Source organism: Camelus bactrianus, chromosome 23 (genome assembly GCF_048773025.1).
Source record: "Camelus bactrianus isolate YW-2024 breed Bactrian camel chromosome 23, ASM4877302v1, whole genome shotgun sequence".
In the NCBI taxonomy this organism is placed as follows: Eukaryota; Metazoa; Chordata; class Mammalia; order Artiodactyla; family Camelidae; genus Camelus; species Camelus bactrianus.
This window is the reverse complement of record NC_133561.1, coordinates 13,742,566-13,759,884: the sequence shown is the minus strand read 5'-3', so window position 1 is coordinate 13,759,884 and position 17,319 is coordinate 13,742,566. Positions and strand designations below refer to the sequence as shown.

Sequence of the window (17,319 nt, the reverse complement as noted above, 5' to 3'; positions counted from 1 at the left end):
ACCAGAGCTCTTAGGCAAGTTGGTTTCCCTTATGCCCTAGTCCTCTATTAAAAAAAAAAAAAAAAAAAAAAACTTCTAAAAATAAAGCTTTCCCTCTAGAGTGTAAGAAAGAATTCTCAGGTGGGGCTCATGGGACAGAGGCATGGAGAAGGGGCAGTGGAGAATGAACCTTCCTGGCCTGCTTTGTGTGAAAGGAGACTGTGGCTTTAGTTTTACCCATTAAAATCATGTCAGCATACAAATTTTTGCAGAAAAATAAATGATGCAAACAGATGTAGACAGCAGTATCTTAATGCCTAAAGTGGTTTGTCTTGAAACATAATGATATAAAGTAGAGGAAAAATACCCATTTGTTTCTGAGCATCTGTTTTTATCTTAAGAGAAACTACTGGAGGAGAGAGAGTGAGACTGCTTTTGGAGCTGAGTGAACCCAAATTAAACAGAACAGGTATGAGAGGATGGTTCTGGGGCTCAGGGTCCAATAGACCAAGAGGAAAGACAGCAGTTTTGCCAGCCATGGCAGCAGGTGGCAGGACCAGGCTGCAGGCTTTTCGGGATTTCCACATCCTAGGTATTGGAATACCCCAGCCCACGGCAGGCCTGTTCAAGGTCACTGACTGGGGCCTGGTGATTCTGTCACCGAATCCAATTTCCTTGTGGCATATCTGTTAGCACATTCTACAGCGTCAAAAAGTCAGACAATACAGAGAGAGAAAGGCACTTGGAGCCAAGAAACAGAATTGAATTCCCTATAAAAATAGCAACGCTAGAGCAACATCTACCCCCATCTTTCTTCCATGCAAACCATACCCAAGCCACATACTAAAGATGTAGGAGAAGGGACTTAGGGGTGGATCATGGGGGTCAGTGACTTGGAGACCATGCAAATATTTGATTGCAGAAAAACAGATAGGCTATTACAGCAGCTGTGATTTCTAAAACTGTATTATTTCTATTTTACATGTAAGTGCATTGATGATAAAGTTCTGTAAGGATACACCAACCTGCTAAATCTAAATGCATACACTCTGTAAGAGGTATCTGAGGAGATATAAAAAGGCTTCCTGGATTAGGTGGAATTAATTTTGAAGTATAAATAGGAACTACCTAAGCAAACAAGAGAAAGACAGTATTCCAGACAAAAGGTTCCACTGGTGCAAAGCTATAGGAATACAAAAGAGTATAGTATTTTAGGATAATCACCAGTAATTCAGTATGGCTAGAACACAGTGTGCATGGGAGGTGTGTATCAGAGATGAGATTAGAAAAATATTTGGTGTTTGATCTTTAAGGGCCTGGCGTTTAATTCCAAATAATTTAAATTTTTCTCTAAAGGCCATAAAAAGCCCATATTTGATTACAAGTAATAGAAGGATCATCCAAGAGTGACTCAAATAACAAGGATATCTATTGTCCCACGTATTAGTCCGCTCTGATGCAGTAACAAATGTCCCCAAAATCTCAGTGGTTTACAGCAGGGAAGTGTATTTCTTGCTCATACAGTAAGTCAGCTGTTGGTTGATAGTGGCCCTTCTGTGCCAGGTGTCTTATATATCCGGGGACCCCAGCTAAAGGACCATTTCTCTCTATTCTTATGACATATCTGCCATTCTTACGCCAGAGGGAAGGGGGAAATGGTGGAATCATGCAATGACACTTAAAATTTCTATGTGACTATGGTGTAACCTCCATTCACATCTCATTGGGTAACTGAAGTCATTCTAAGCCTTATATCAATGCTGTAGATAATTATACTCCTTCATAGAGGTCACCTCAATGCACATGGCAATTGATGGAAATGTACAATCCTCTTATAGGGAGGGGAGTAGCAAATAATCGGGGACATAATGCCATTTTCCATAACTCACATAACAAGAAGTACAGAGGTAGATGGCTCCAGGGTTGGTTCAGTAGTTCAGTGACATCGTTGTGGACAGTTTCTTCCCATCTTTCTTCTCTGCTATTTCCATCATAGTGACTTTTGTCCTCACCCTTATCCCCTCATGTCACAGGATGGCTCCTGCAGCTCTAAGCATTACATTTTCAGGCAACCACATCAGAGGTAGTGAAAAAAGGACTTCCATCTCCATATCTCTCTCTTTCTTTCTCTCTCTCTTTACCCCCTCCCTCCCTCCTTCTCTCTTTTTCTTCCTCTTCCTCTCCCCCTCTCCCTTTTTATCAAGATGACTCCCAGAAGTCCACAGCAGACTTTCTCTATGACTGCATTGGCCAGAATTGGGTTACTATCCCATTCCTAAATCAATCACTGGCAAAGGCTAACAGAATTTACATGCTTGCTTTAGATCAGCTGGATCTGGAGCAGAGAACTATTTCCCTGAACACAGTTCTGCCTCATTTCTGAGCAAAATTAGGGTGCTGTTACCAAAGGAAAACAGGGGTTTGACTTTTAGACAGACTAACACTGTGGCTGACCATTAGGTTTTTGAACAGAAGAGACATGCTTATATTTACACCTTACAAACGTCATCTTGAATGAAGACTGAAGGGTGGTTTTAATGGGGATGAGGCTGAAGACAGTAAGGCCACTCAAAAGACTAAGAAAGCCTAAACATAAGGACTGAGGAAGCACAGTTGGCATCACTTGTTAAAAGACTAGAGACCCACAGAACCTCTCAGATACAGAGTAAAACATAATTAGGGCAACAAGACTACCTCCAGTCTCTACTTGGTAAAGGAGCTGAGATTTCCAATCCTCCAAATGTAAATTCAAGTCTCTCAAGTCCTCAGATATTTGCCAACATGTTGGCCATGGACCTTAACTTGTCAATGTGGGAAACACACAGATACTGATTTACCAAGGGGATTTCCCCAGTTCTGTAAAAACCAAGATTGTGATGCAAAGTGAAAGGTCATGATTAGTCATTAAGTGTGAATCATGAAATAAAGTAATCTGGCTATCTTTCTATCATATTTAAATATACCCAAATTAAAAGATGCCCAAATGAGTGTTATCCCTCAAACATGAGATCTTTCTGAAGCTGTATTCTTCTAATGATACTTCTTTTGGTTTTCCCCTCAGAGTCTAGAGAATGCTCTTACAAATATCTTAAGGAAAAGTAAATCACTCTTATGAGAGCTCATTTGTTTTTGTTTTTTATTAATAACCAAAACACAGGCTTATCTAGTGAATAAAGTAGACATCCATTCAAACCACAATGTTGGGTCAAAAATGAGACAGGACAACAAAGCCAGAAAATCAGTGTATTTTGACTCTAAGACAATAAAAACATTAGAGAGGAAACAGAATATTGAGATTGATCTCCTTCATGGTTTAGCAATTAATTCAGAAGGCAAGTTTACTTGTGGTTAGAACTTCTGTCTTTTTCCTTCCCTGGCATCCCAGATAACTTAGAGCCCAAATATAGGACAAGTTCATTGTATAGTTTTGGTGGTGTTCACTGTAAAATTCTTTCAACTTATGCCTGGAAATTTTTTATAATAAATTATGGGGAGGGGTGGGAAATGGCCTATAAAAAATGTTTTTTCAATTTAAAACCTATACATACTTGGTTTTGGACAGTCATGCCCATGCCACAAGACAAACTTGATTATTTTGTGAAAATACCATAATAATGGTACCATGAATTTCCAGCAAAATTTTTTCACTGGATGGTCCAATGTGTAGGCACGATCTCAAATTCTAACCACAATGTTTCAAACAGAACATTTTCTTTATTTTTTAATCAATAATTGTTATACAATAGTCCACCAATTGTAAGAATTAAATTCTTGAAAAGCCAATGGTATGAAATTCCAATAGTATGAAAATTGAGGAATTTAAAAACTTATTTGAAAAACTGTGTTGAGAAACAGAAGTTCCAAAAGAACCTTAAGAAAATTCTTTCCTGACTATTTTCATATTTAACACAAAACAGCAATAAACTATATAAAGTTTCTAATTTTTCAAAATATTCATTAGTAGAGCAAAATTAAATATTTATCTACCATGCCTTTCTCACTAGACCATGGTTTCTCAGCCCCAGCACTATGAGCATTTGGGACCAGATCATTCTCATTCATGTGGGGTTGTCCTGTACAATGTGGGATGTTTAGCAATATTCCTGGCCTCTACCCACTAGATGTCAGTGATACTTGCCTCAGTTGTGGCAACCAAAAAACGTCTCCAGACGTTCCCAAATATCCCAAAGGGAGAAATCGCTCCCAGTTGAGAACCACTCCATCAGATCCTTTTCCTGGTATTTCTTTCTCAGTATTTCAATAAGATGCTTGTAGGTTCATTTTGCTTTGTCCCAGATAATTCAAGTATCAAGAGACACGAATATTATGTGTCAAGGCCTTTGTTCAAATGCCCAGTACCTATCTGTTGTTATGGTTCCACGCTTTACTGCCTGCCCTTCGTACTAGAAGGAACATGGGAATCTTAGCGTTTGAGACAGAAAAAGCTTTCACTAATCTTTTATTATTGTGGTTGTTGTTTTGTTGTTGCTGTTGAGGTATAGTCGGTTTACAATGTTGTGTTAATTTCTGGTGTGCAGCATAGTGTTTCAGTTATATATATATTCCTTTTCATATTCTTTTGTATTATAGGTTATTGCAATACATTGAATATAGTTCCCTGTGCTATACAGTAGAAACTTAGTGTTTATCTATTTTATATATAGTAGTTAATATCTGCAAATCTCAAACTCCCAGTTTATTCTTCCAGCCTCTCTTTCCCCTCTGATAACCATAAGTTTGTTTTCTATCTCTGTGAGTCTGTTTCTGTTTTGTAAATAAGGTTATTTGTGTCATTTTTTAAGATTCCACATATAAGTGGTATCTATGGTATTTTTGAGGGGAGGGCATAGCTCAGTGGTAGAGGGCATGCTTAGCATGTACAAGGTCCTGGGTTTAATCCCCAGTACCTCCATTAACAAAACAAACAAACAAACAAAAAAAACCTCCAAATCACTAATCTTATCTAAATAATCTGGTCAGGTCTCTGCTTAGATGTCTTTAACTTCCCCCCTCCACCCCACTACACACACACACACACACACACACACACACACACACACACACACACAGGTTTATAAAGACTTTCGTCTGCACAGAGTAACCTCCTGCCAAACACTCCTCCTACACCTGTCAGGATGGCTCTTTTCTATTCCCAAAACCAAATCTCCTAACCTTTTCTAATTATCCCCAATTTGAGTGACTCACAGTTCTGAGCTTTTCATAATTTCAGTAAGATATGTAAAAGCAAACCTAGACATATTAGAACTTTGGGAAAAGGAATTAGTGATAAGAGGAGGGTTCATCCTATACTCTACATTTGATCCAAGGTTTACAGCTGCCAAAGCTGTCACGACTATCCATGCTGTCCTGTGGACACGGGACTTCCCTGGGCAGGTGTTCTCCTCTGGCTGCCCTGTGCAGCACATGCGCGCTCGTGATACTGGAAGAAGAATCCCTAGGACTCGTGTTCTGACCTAGGAGGAGTTACAACTCTTTCAGCAGAGCCTGGATCTCTACCAATGATGTGATAGTAAAGGAAATTTCCCTCAAATGGCAATTCTGGGGCCCCTCTGGATATTGCCCCAGCCAGAAATGCCCTTTGTGTCTCTCTGGGCACAAAAGAGCCATGACAGCCTCCAAACTGCCTTGCAGCATCTTCTGTCCAGACTCCGAGTGATGTGGTATCCCTGACTATTTTGCTGATAGGATGACTAAATCTCCTTCTAACCCAGCTGCCTCCCTCTCCAAGGCTGAATGCCCCACTGGGTCAGAGACTGACAAGGCTTTAGCCCCAGTACATCTCAGAAACCCTGGACAGAAATATTCAGACTACCCAGGCTCTCTGGGATAGGGTACAGTGACCTCCCACATCCTAGGAGAAGAACCTCCCTTATCCATAATACCTGTAACATTGCACTGCATCAACTTGACACCATCACACCCCTCTGTTTCCATCAGACAATAAGTTCTGTGACAGCTGGAGGGTATGTTGTTCACCTTTGACTTCCCAGTAATGATCACAATGCCAGGAACAGAGTAGGTGCTCTGTAAGTACTTAATGAGTAGAAGCATAGTTTCAAGAATGTCTGAATTTTACAATCCTTGCGCTGCTGCCAGGAGAACCAGGCAAAGGGAGGTAAGCACTCCAAATACTTGCTCCAGACAGGAGGCTTACTGATTTCCCATCTTGGGTAAACCTGACAAATGTTTCTGTTGACTCTGGCATGTATTCCAGTCCCATATTTGTTTTGTCTAACCATAGAGCAATGAAAGACAAGAAGACTAGCTTCTCTCCACACTCTCTTCAAGGACTTTCAGAACTCCTAGGCAGCCCTGGAGCCCAGAGTAACCCCAACATCCCATGGTATTCTAGGTCACATACTCACCCCACCCTCTTCACCTGCCAAGTCACCAAAACTCAACTGCAAAACTTGAGGATGCTCTGGGTTCAGACAAGCTAGAGCTGAGGAAGGATTTTATTTATTGTATCATCATTCCTGCCACAGTTAGCCAATAACACCTTCAACTGTCAGCCAGCATACTGACAGTAGGTCAGCAGATTGGGAGTAGATTCCAAGGGATTTACCTGTGACTGGGTGCACACTGGCTGTGATTTCATGGCTCAATTCAAAACCTCTTTTTTGAGCTATGTTTCCTTTTAAATATGGACAACTGAAATATTTGGGTAGTCTAATACTGTCAGTAGAAGTAAAATTGGTAGAAAAACTTTAGAAAAGAATTGGGCAGCATCCATTAGAATTTTAACCTACTTATCAGGTTATAACCTGATCTTATAACCTACTATTCTGCTTCTCCCTTGGAAAACACATGCATGACTAAAGCATGCACAAGGATGTTTACTGCAGTATTGTTTATAATACTGAAAAACTGGAAACAAACAAAACGCCTATCAACAGGGAAGGGCAAAATAAACTGATATATCCTACAAGTAATACTAAATAATATTTGTCTCATACAGCAATTGAAGTATAATTAACCTCTTTGTACTAACATGGGTAGGTGTCTAAGAGATACTAAGCTTAAAAAAAAAAAAAAAGCAAATGCAAATAGCACAGTAGAAGCCCACTTTCTTGATACATGCACACACACAAACAGACACAAAATCTAAATATTTTCTATGAGTACAGCAACACGAGGCATGTAAATCAGTTAGAAAATGCCTGGAAAGGTACACATCTGCGTATTAACAGTGGTTACCTTGGAGCTGAGGGTAGAGAATAAGAGAGAGGAGCAGAGAACTGAGAGTATTGGTCAAAAGAGATTATAGTCTTACATGTAAACTTTAATTTTTACAAAGAGAAAATATTCGTGTGTAGCTTGAAAAATTAAAAATTTAATTCAAAAAGGGAGGAAGGAAAAACTCTACATCTCTTTATATCTGCAAAAGAAGGAAGGCTATTAGATGAAAATACCAGAAAACAGCAGCTCTTAGAATTGATGCAGTGATCTGGGGGCAGGATTGGCCCTTTATATGGACAGAATGGCAGGGCTTAATTAATAACACTGTGAATGCTCTCAGTACAAAAATATAAATCCTTTACTTTGAGAATTCTCCACTGGAAAGGGATGTTATGTATTAGGTACCTTCAGTATGAAATTCCTAGAGTGCAATATAATCACCCAGTACATAATGACAACAGCCAACTCTACCAAGCATTAGTGTATGCCTGCCATGGTACTAAGGGCTTTACACGCAGCCTCTCAGTCAATTATCATAACTGTGCAGGTGTGTATAGCTATTCCTATTCTACAAGTGAGGAAAACAAGTGCAGAATAAGTAGTGATCTGAGCTATAAAGCCAGGTCTGTCCTACTTCCAAGCCCACTCTTTTAAGCACTGTGCTATACTTTATGAGAAATTAGGGGACTCTGCCCACTCAAAGTGGTTTAGGTTTTTGTAATTAATTAAAAGGAATGAGTGGCCCTTTCTAAGATGCTTCCCAGAGTTCTGAATAGCCCTACAGCTTACTGGGTGCCATGGAACAGTTTCTCCATGTCCAATAAAATGGAGTTGCCTCAAAAGAACATTTTTCTGGATCTGACATTCCTCAAATTCTGTCCCAGGAGCTGTGTGATAATAGAGTTTCATTGTCATTTGAAAGAAGTTGGCAGAAAAGGGAAATGAGTCCCATGCGGGGCAGATCTGAATGGTGTAGCAAAGGAAATGCTGTCCCCATGAACACAAGCAGCTGGGTGTCTGGATGCATCATAAAATTTTATTGTGAAATGCACAAATGATGGGCCCAGCTGCAAAGCATCAGGAGTGTTTATCATGATCTCCCAGCACATTCTGGCTGTGCTCCCCTTTGACACTATTTTTGTGGGCTTAACCTAATTGAGATGAAGACATCAAAATGACTTCAAGGTGCAGCCCTGCTGGGAAGCATGCCATACACTTTCCTCTCTGAAGGTCATCATACCATTCATCATGATGGGCTAGACCAACAGTGGGACTAGTCCGTATTAACATGAGATGGTATGACCTGGAGTTTATTGAACTTTTCTGGGACATCGTATCTGACCAACTTTATCAGTTATCAAGCTCATAGGGAGGCCGTCCTATTGGCCATACTTGGTCATCAAACAAGGTCAGCAAATGCTTCAGTGCTATGTAACTATGCACGTGTGTGTTTCTGCTTCAGAGACTGAGACAATCTATAGCCTAAAAAGAGTTTTACTCTCTCCACCCATCCCATGTACCTGGGCCTTGACAAGCAGCTCAGTCATTGGTAACTCCTCCTTCTAGCTAAAGCTTTGCCTTTTCCCTTAAAGACTATGGCATTCTCAATCAGGGTTCCTCCTCTGAACCACAGAGCACGGAAAACGCTTTGAGTGACCCTTTTCTCTCTCTGAAGGATAGTACATAATTAGTACCATTCTGGAGGCATAGGAAAGTTAAATTGTTACATACAAAGGATGCCTTATGCTTTAGGACTTAATTTGTTTGCTGGAATCCAGCTGAGAAACACTTACTAAGGACTTAAAAATTTATACAGCTACAGGATTAAATCATAAAATCTCATAATGAAAAAGCCTCTTACAAGTTGCCAAGTTCAACATCCCCTTCTTATGCATGAATTCTTACTGATATCCTGAAAAGTGCCCAACTGGCCTCTACCTGAATGGCTCACTCATCAGAAGCAGCAAACACCACTTACATAAAGTCCTCACTGCTACAAGTTCGTCCTCTGGACGTGGAAGGAGAGGACCAGATTGGGGGGAGCCTTGAAAGGTACCTCAGGACATTTGGACTCCCTCTTGTATGTCACGGTAACCCATCAACTCCCCTGCTCTCTACAGGGCTAGCACAATCCCAAACATGTTCTCCTCTGATTCTGCCAAATTCCGTATTATTTCAAGGAGCAGCGTCCACAGAACTGCTGACAAGTTAAGAAAGCCGATGCAGAACCATCAGGTAGATGTTATCATTAGGTAATGCCATTCACCTCATTTATGGAGATTTATGTGGCAGGGTGGACGGCGCCTGGAGGAATGCCATCACTGCCTGTAACCCACCAAGAGTTCCCTCTACCTCTTTGGATAACTTGAACATACCCTGTCAGGATGTCTTATCTTGTTTTTTCACATCAAGCCTGGGCTGAGGTTTCAGGTGTCAAGTTGCAGCCTGAAGGGAGATTTATGGTCCTGTTATCAGCTCTAGACAGCAAGAGGCTGTGGTCACATGGTGGGGAAACAATGGCCCAGCAGGGAAGGCCACAGGTAGTGCCGCTGGTCAGCCCTGGAATCGCCTGTGCCCACAGTCCCCGTGGGCAGGTGGACCGGGCTGAATGCTGGAAATAGAAAGGTCCCATAGGTCCTGGGAAAACAGCTCCATCCACTCGAGTGCTATGAGTACGATGATTTACTAGCTCCGATGGTATTGCCCACAGTGCAATCCACTGTCACATATTTCAGAGGTGATAAATCATTCCGGCAATGTAGAAAATGGAAAGCCTATCACAGCTGTTTGGGACTAAGAAGGACATGATAAATGGGGAGGGAGTGAGAGGACCCCCTGGGGGCTCACTCATGCCCATGCTCAAACCATGGAAGAGACATGCTCTTGGCTTGTCCAGCATGACAGCTGGTATACGCCCACCCTTCAAGGACAAAAATGAGATTTCACAAGACAACTTCTATGGGTAAGGGGGGGGTAGGCAGAAACAAATCCCATTGTCATAGCAACCATAGGTTTTCTCCAGCTCGGTCAACCAACTACCACTGTGGGACCTCATCCTCATTTCTAACAAATCCTCCTCAACTATACATATAAAATATATGCAACATTATATATATATTTCTTTCCATAAGTATTTTTAAATACATACCCTCCTTGTGTCATCATATGCTCCATGTTATAAACTCCTAAGAGACAGCATCTATACATGGCATTTGATAAATGTTATAAAACGTAGTATGATGTGCTAACGGTTTCCCCATCCTTAGCTGCACCCTCACATTGCTGTATCTTGAACACACAACTGCTATCACCTTCCTTGCTGATGCTAGGAGTGGGGTACGCTAGGAGAGAGCCTCTTCTGTTTTCCTCCCTCACCCACAGCTCTCTCCCAGTTTTCAGCCATGGACAGAAAAGGTGAGAGCAGACTTCCCTTGATTCCAGGGAAAACCCAACCCTAAGCAACAGGGAGAAGTATCCAGTTCTTCCAGCCCTCTACTCAGGCTGCCAGCAGAGAGATTAGATTTGCCAAAGAGATTCTTTCCCGGTAGGCATTAGGCTAAAGTCACTACTTACTCCCCTTGGCCTGCCACACAGATACCGTTGTCTGCTGAGTCAGGGCCTGGGCTGAACCTGAGCAGGTGCCCCCAAGGGAAACGGCTCTAGTGTGCCCATGAGCAGCTGTCTCCTTCAGAGCCCAGCTCAAAGCACAGCCTCTCCAGAGACTCTTCCCTGGTTTATCCTGAGTAATTGAGCAGGGACTGGACTGCACTCAACAAATATTTACTGAGTGCCTATTACATGGAGAACAAGATGTCAAGGAGCCATTTCAGTTCTGTTCAATTCAACTAACATTTATTTGGAAGCTTTTATTAGTGAGAGATGGGGGTATAATGGACTCTGAACCATCCTGCCTGGTTCACATCCAGAGTCACCTACTCTTTTTATATTTTAAAGTTAAATGAGTTAATACCTCCAAAATAATTTAAACCATGCCCAACACAAAATAAGCACTCAATGTGTCTTAATCATTATTACGGTTACACAGTGGGTACTTGGCTAAGCCCTGAGGAGGTAATGATCAATACGTTATCTTACAGCCCACTAGGAAAATACAGTCTATGGAAGAGAAGACACTGAGCAAGGGCATTTCAACGCACCTGTGTTCTCAGCAGTCAGCCATGACACACTGATACACCCTGAGCACTTCACAGGTACCCCATCAAATCATGAACAACATTTAAAAGGAATGTTTGCAACACTGTGTATAAGTATTACAACAGTTATGTTCCTGGGTTAAATCATTGAGCTGAGTGGAGAGACAGTGCTGTGCAGAGCAGAGGGTAATGCCAAGCTTACATCACAGAAAAATCTCTTATTACTAGGAAAGGTAAGAAGTTTATTTCATAAGTGTATAAGCAAGTGCTACTAGGCCACAAGCAGTTCTGTTCAAACAGCAGGAGTGCTCAAGGATGCTTCTGTCTGCTAATGCATAAGACCCAGCTAAAATGAAGTATTATCTTGTGTAACAAAAAGTCTAGAGGAAGGTGGTTCAAAGGTTGACCCAGAAGCTCAGTTACATCGTTCCAGCTTCAAACCTAAGTCCTTTGACTTAATCTTTCAGCATCTATCCCCGTGCAGTCAGGATGGCTGCCACAGTTCCAGTTATCAAAGGTAGACATGATAATGTTCAGCAAAGAATTTCCCATGGATCTCTTTTGTTTTAGAGACACATGTCCCTCAAATCCCATTTGCCAATACTGAATTACATGGTCAAGCCCTAGCTGCAAGAGAGTCTGGGAAAGCAAGTGTCTGACATTTTTAGCCTCTGTGATGATGAGCAGAGGAGAAATGTGTGTAGCCAAGAATGTCTGCATAGTGAATAACTGAATTGTCCAGAAACTGTAGGTGTTTATTCAAACATTGCGAGTTTCTGTTGTCCTAGAGTAGTAACTGTGTACGAATTATTATTAGCTTGTTGAGTGTTGCCTTAAAACACTTAATTCTTTCAAGGGTGCAGCCAAATATTCTAGTCTTTCTAAATGGATCACAAACAGGGAAAGGCTGAGCACTAATTCAGTACATGGTAGTAAATAGTACTTTAGGCAAATGAAATGTTATGGTGGGGACTGGAGAATCAGCCAGGAGATCTCTATATAGTCCACATAGCATTCATTCATTTCATAATTAATTTTTGAACATCTGCTATGTGTCTGACACCATTTTACAGCAGTGAATAAAATTAAGCCTCTGCCCTCATGGAATTTAAACCTGGTGGGTGTAACCACATCACCTTTAGTCCTCGAGACCCCAAGATTGTATTGTCCTAGGTTTGCAGTTTTTTATTAATCCTATTAATCTGTGTTACCTCTGCCAGGGCTGGTATCCTTATACTCTGCAACTTCACAATTCTATTGTCTATAAATATTCTTATTCTTATACTTATAAAAATGTGTCTTGTCTCCATCAGGTCTGCGAACTCTGAAGAATAAGAAAAGCAGGATGTCCATTAATTGGCAGCCTCCTTAAAGTACAGGCTATTCATCTTATTTACGGTGGCAATTTGGCAGAGCAGAAAATGTGCAGACTAACGCAATCAGTCCAGCTTTGTTACTTCTTAGCCACATGGCCTTGGGCTCATCACTTTTTGAGCCTGTTTTCTCATCTGAAAATGTGCAAGATAAAAATGACCGTATTGCTATATAATGCTATAATAATGCTAATCTTGGTACAAAGCTTAGACAAAATAAGAGTGCGGTGGCTGGCATATTGTAGACACTCATTAGACGGGAGGCCAGTAATTGTCTTCACTGCTACCTGACCTTCTCCTCTCATCTGCCACTTGTCAAATAAAGCCAACCCCCAGCAGCAGGTGGCCAGGCCAGTCAATTAATGCCTGCAGATGGCATGGTGATCTGCTAATTGCTCCAAGGCCTCCAAAATCTAAATTGGTGTGGTAGCTCAGCTGCCAAGGACATTAAGTTTTCCTCTCTCCCTCCCGCTGCCCACAGCCCCGCTCCTGAGAATTCCGATGAAAACTGTGATTCTCTGGAGACAGGTCAGCAGTTCGCACTGTTAAAAATAAGTCGTTGGGACCCTGACACAACATTTATGAGGAAACAGAAAACACTCAGTGCCATCTTTGGTTTCTTTGGGTCCACCACCATAAAAAATTTAAAAACGATGGGGATTTTGACATGTCTTTCATGATTCAGCTCTTTGAACGTCACCCAGACTATTCCCTGACCAAGTATGAGGTGAACGGAGGGCCTGAGAAGAGACAAGGAATCTCAAGAAAATGTCACATTCAATGATTTATTCAAGTAGCAGAGCATGGTGTAGACTCAATGCCCTGAATTAATCAATTTTTAAAATAACTGAGTATTTCTACATAGATAAATATATACTACATTTCTTTTTTTTTTTTTTTGCCAAATAATCAACTCATTCTCCCAGCAACTCAAAAAAACATCTGCTTTTCTGAGTTCTCTCATCACAGATGTCCTTCCTGAGTTTTAAACCACGGCATCAGTCTGGGCTTCCTGCTAGGAAGTATGGGGAGTTTAGCATTTGTTGGGGAAGGACCTCAGCACATATTTTTTCATCGCCATTCTAAAAACATGGCCTGTTACCCACACATCAAAGCATCAGTAGGTCCCTGACACATCCTCTCCTCTGTGCTGAATATACGGTGGTTGAATGTAACTGTAAGGAGTGGAGAAGTGGAGGAGGGAGGGAGGGGAAGCAGATGGAGAGAGAAAGCCCCCTCTTTATAGCCCTAAGGGGTGTGTGTCTATGGAGCTGTGTCTTCCTAAATAAGAAGGAGAAAGAATCTGGGGAAGGACCAAGCAAAAGGAGCCCAGTCCTACTCGTTGTCATTGGAGACCAGCATTGCTAAGGTGGTTCTTCGGAATTGATCATTTCATGGCAAACTTTAGAAGCGAACTGCAGCTTTGCTGCTTGCATTGGTCAGCTCAGCTAGTGAGATACTACAGACCGTGTGGCCCGAACAACAGAAGTGTATCTCCTTACAGTTCTGGAGACTGAATGTCCAAGATCAAGATGCTGGTCAATTCAGTTCCTAATGAGAGCTGTCTTCCTGGCTTGGAGATGACTGTGTCCTACCATGTCAGTGAGAGAAAGAGAGAGAGAGAGACCCTCTCTCCAACTATAGTCACATTGGGGGTGAAAGCTTCAACACATGAATTTTAGGGGGACACAATTCCATCCATAGCACTGCTAAAGAATGTGCTCTTTCTGAAGGCCCCTTACCATACCCTATATCTCTGATACAGTCATCCTTAACACACATTGCACACTCCAAGACATGAGGACCCAGGGGCCTCTGGCTCACTGGAATTCCTCAACCCTAGTTTTGCCCTCTCCTGTGACCACAGGCAGGCCCTGCTGATAAGTCCCTTATCAATATTCAAATTTATATTTAAAAGGAACTGTTACTTTATCAAAGGATTCCTCAAGTAACAAATGTTCTATGAATTGTTAAAAGAAGCAGGAGTATCTATGTGGAAGGGGTTTGGGATTCCTACCCATTGCAAAGTTATTAGAAATAAAGATAAACCCCATGTCCATTGCAGCATTATTTACAATATTCAAGATACAGAAACAACTTAAGTGTCCATCAATAGATGAATGGATGAAGAATGTGTGGTATGTATATGCAATGGAATAAAACTCAGACATAAAAAAGAAAGAATCTTGCCATTTGCCACAAAACAGATGGACCTTGACAATATTATGCTAAGTGAAACAAATCAGAAAAATACAAATACAGTACGCAAAATGAGTAAAGGGAGTCAACAGGTACAAACTTCCAATTACAAATTAAATAAGTCATGGGTTGTGAAGTACAGCATAGTGATTATAGTTAATAATACTATATTGAATATTTGAAAGCTGTTAAGAGAGCAAATCTTAAAAGTTCTCATCCCAAGGAAAAAATTCTAATTATGTATGGTGACAAATGTTAACTAGACTTATCAGGGTGGTCATTTTGCAGTATATGCAAATATGAAATCATTATGTTGTACATCTTAAATCAATGTGTTATACATCAATCCTACCTCAATTTTTAAAAAGACAATGGATTTTTGTAAAAGAGGAATAATAAGAAATTATCACAGATCGGAGGAGGGTAAGAAGACAAAATGAGTAAATGGCAGCGTAGCCTGGATTGAACCCTGAAACATTAGAAAAAGGCACATTAGTGGAAAAGGTGCAATTTGAATAAAGTGTGAACTTTTGTTTAAAAAAAAGAGATGAGATAAGGAAGGATTAACATCATAACACTGGACAATGGTAGATGGACTTTGAGTTGCACCAAACTCTTCTGGGATGTCTCTTTTCCTAAAACAAGGCAACATGTTCTTCATCATTAATATTATTCTAAGTATTGTCTTATATAGCTCCATTTTTCTCATTTAAAGAAAAACATATGGTATATTTCATATATATATTCCTTCCATATGTAACTCTATAACTTTAAAAATGACAGTGCTCCAAGGCCATAGAGAAGAAAAGCCCATCCCTCTCAGATTCCACGCACACTCCATTTAATTCAGCCAATACTTATTAAGCAGCTACTACAGGCACTGGCAAAGCCAAGGTTTAGGAGAGCTGATCACTTGCCATGTGACAGCTCTTTCCTTCTCTCCATCCCATACTTTGTGGGTCTCGAGGCTGTGCCTGGCAGCAGCACAGAACCAGCCTAGTGCCCATCTTGGTCTGGAGCAGGAAGAGGGCAGAGCTTGTGTGCCACCAGAGAGGTCAAGCAGGGGAAATGATGGCGGTGATTACCAGGCGATTCTACTCACTGTCTTTCTCCTCTCCCCGCCTCCTTCACTCTGTTCTCTTCTGCTTTTTACCTGATTATGCCTGAATGGGCCTGGGAGCCCCTCTTGCAGATTCACAGTGCACATCACTGACAGCTCTTGCCATAAAGAAGCTTACTTAACCCAAGATTTGCCAAGTGCATTTCTTTCCTGAGGCACTGCATAGCCCTGTGGGTGGCTTCTCAGGTTTGCTGACCAGTTTCCAAGTATTCGAGCCAACTCATCAAGCTGCCCTAATTATAACTCTGAAGATGGTAGTGTTTGCCTTCAATTCCCTCTGATCTCATCTTCCTAGGCACTTCTGTTCACTTTGGGCATCCACCATGTATCAATCCTACCCCAACTCTACACCCTGCTACCTTAGATTCAGGATCTTCCTCTTGACCCCAAGATACAGAGGACCACTGGGCCCTACATTTTCCAAACAAAACCTGATGCTCTAGGCCAGAATTTCTAACTAGGAATGCTAAAGAACACATAGCCTTAAGAAATTATTAAAGAGAGAAACAAAGCTCATAGTTAAAGGTTTACATATTAAATTCCCCTCATAGATGTTTACAAGACACATTATTAAAGATTCTGAGAAATCCTACATTAGAGAAGCTTATCTAAGCTCACTTTCCCAACTGCATCTGACCACAGCTCCCCTTTGTAACTACATCTAACAATGGCAGAAGGACCCACTGTTCCACAGAATATGTTTCGAGAAACTCTCCTAGACCGATTTTCTCCTCTGAACTCCTCCTCTCCCATCAAATACTCCCAACTTGGTGTCTCATTCTGTCAAGATCCAGTTTTTTTTTTTTTTTTTGAGCTAATAATTGAGCTAATAATGACATGCTGAGCTAATAATAACAGCACACTGTTTGGTACTAGTTCTTACCCCCCAAATACTGTGAAAAAAGGTAGCATCATCCGCATTCCACAAATGAAGAAACCGAGACTTAACGAAGGGAAGGAACTTTCTCCAGTCTCACCCAACTAGGAGATGTCAGGTTGGGATTTGAACCCAGGTCTTCTAATGACTTCTTTTATGCTAGCCACTCTGTCAATAAGGGGTTAATAAGCTCACTCTCCAGAGCTGTTTACATTTTAAAGTCAAAGAGAAAAAGTACTTAAATCCCAGAAGAATGAAATGAATCCCTATTAGAGGAACCATGGAAGACTTGGAGGAAGCCAGGGGAGAGGGAACTGGGGAGGCTGATCTTCCTGTATGTCATCCAGACCATGAGCCCCCTCCCACCGTAGGTACAAGGAAAGTTCTGTCTGTTTGGGCAAGAGAACCAATCATTCT

The 17,319-nt window shown here is 41.2% G+C and overlaps 1 long non-coding RNA gene across 1 annotated transcript in view; it reads right to left on the bottom strand.

The window, feature by feature from the left end:
• LOC123613996 (uncharacterized) overlaps window positions 1–16,183 on the bottom strand; it is a 238,363-nt gene extending 222,180 nt beyond the window's left edge. Inside the window, exon 1 of the long non-coding RNA XR_006721451.2 lies at window positions 16,059–16,183. This is a non-coding gene — a long non-coding RNA (uncharacterized LOC123613996). The remainder of the gene's footprint in view (window positions 1–16,058) is intronic.
• Window positions 16,184–17,319: the final 1,136 nt, after the last annotated feature.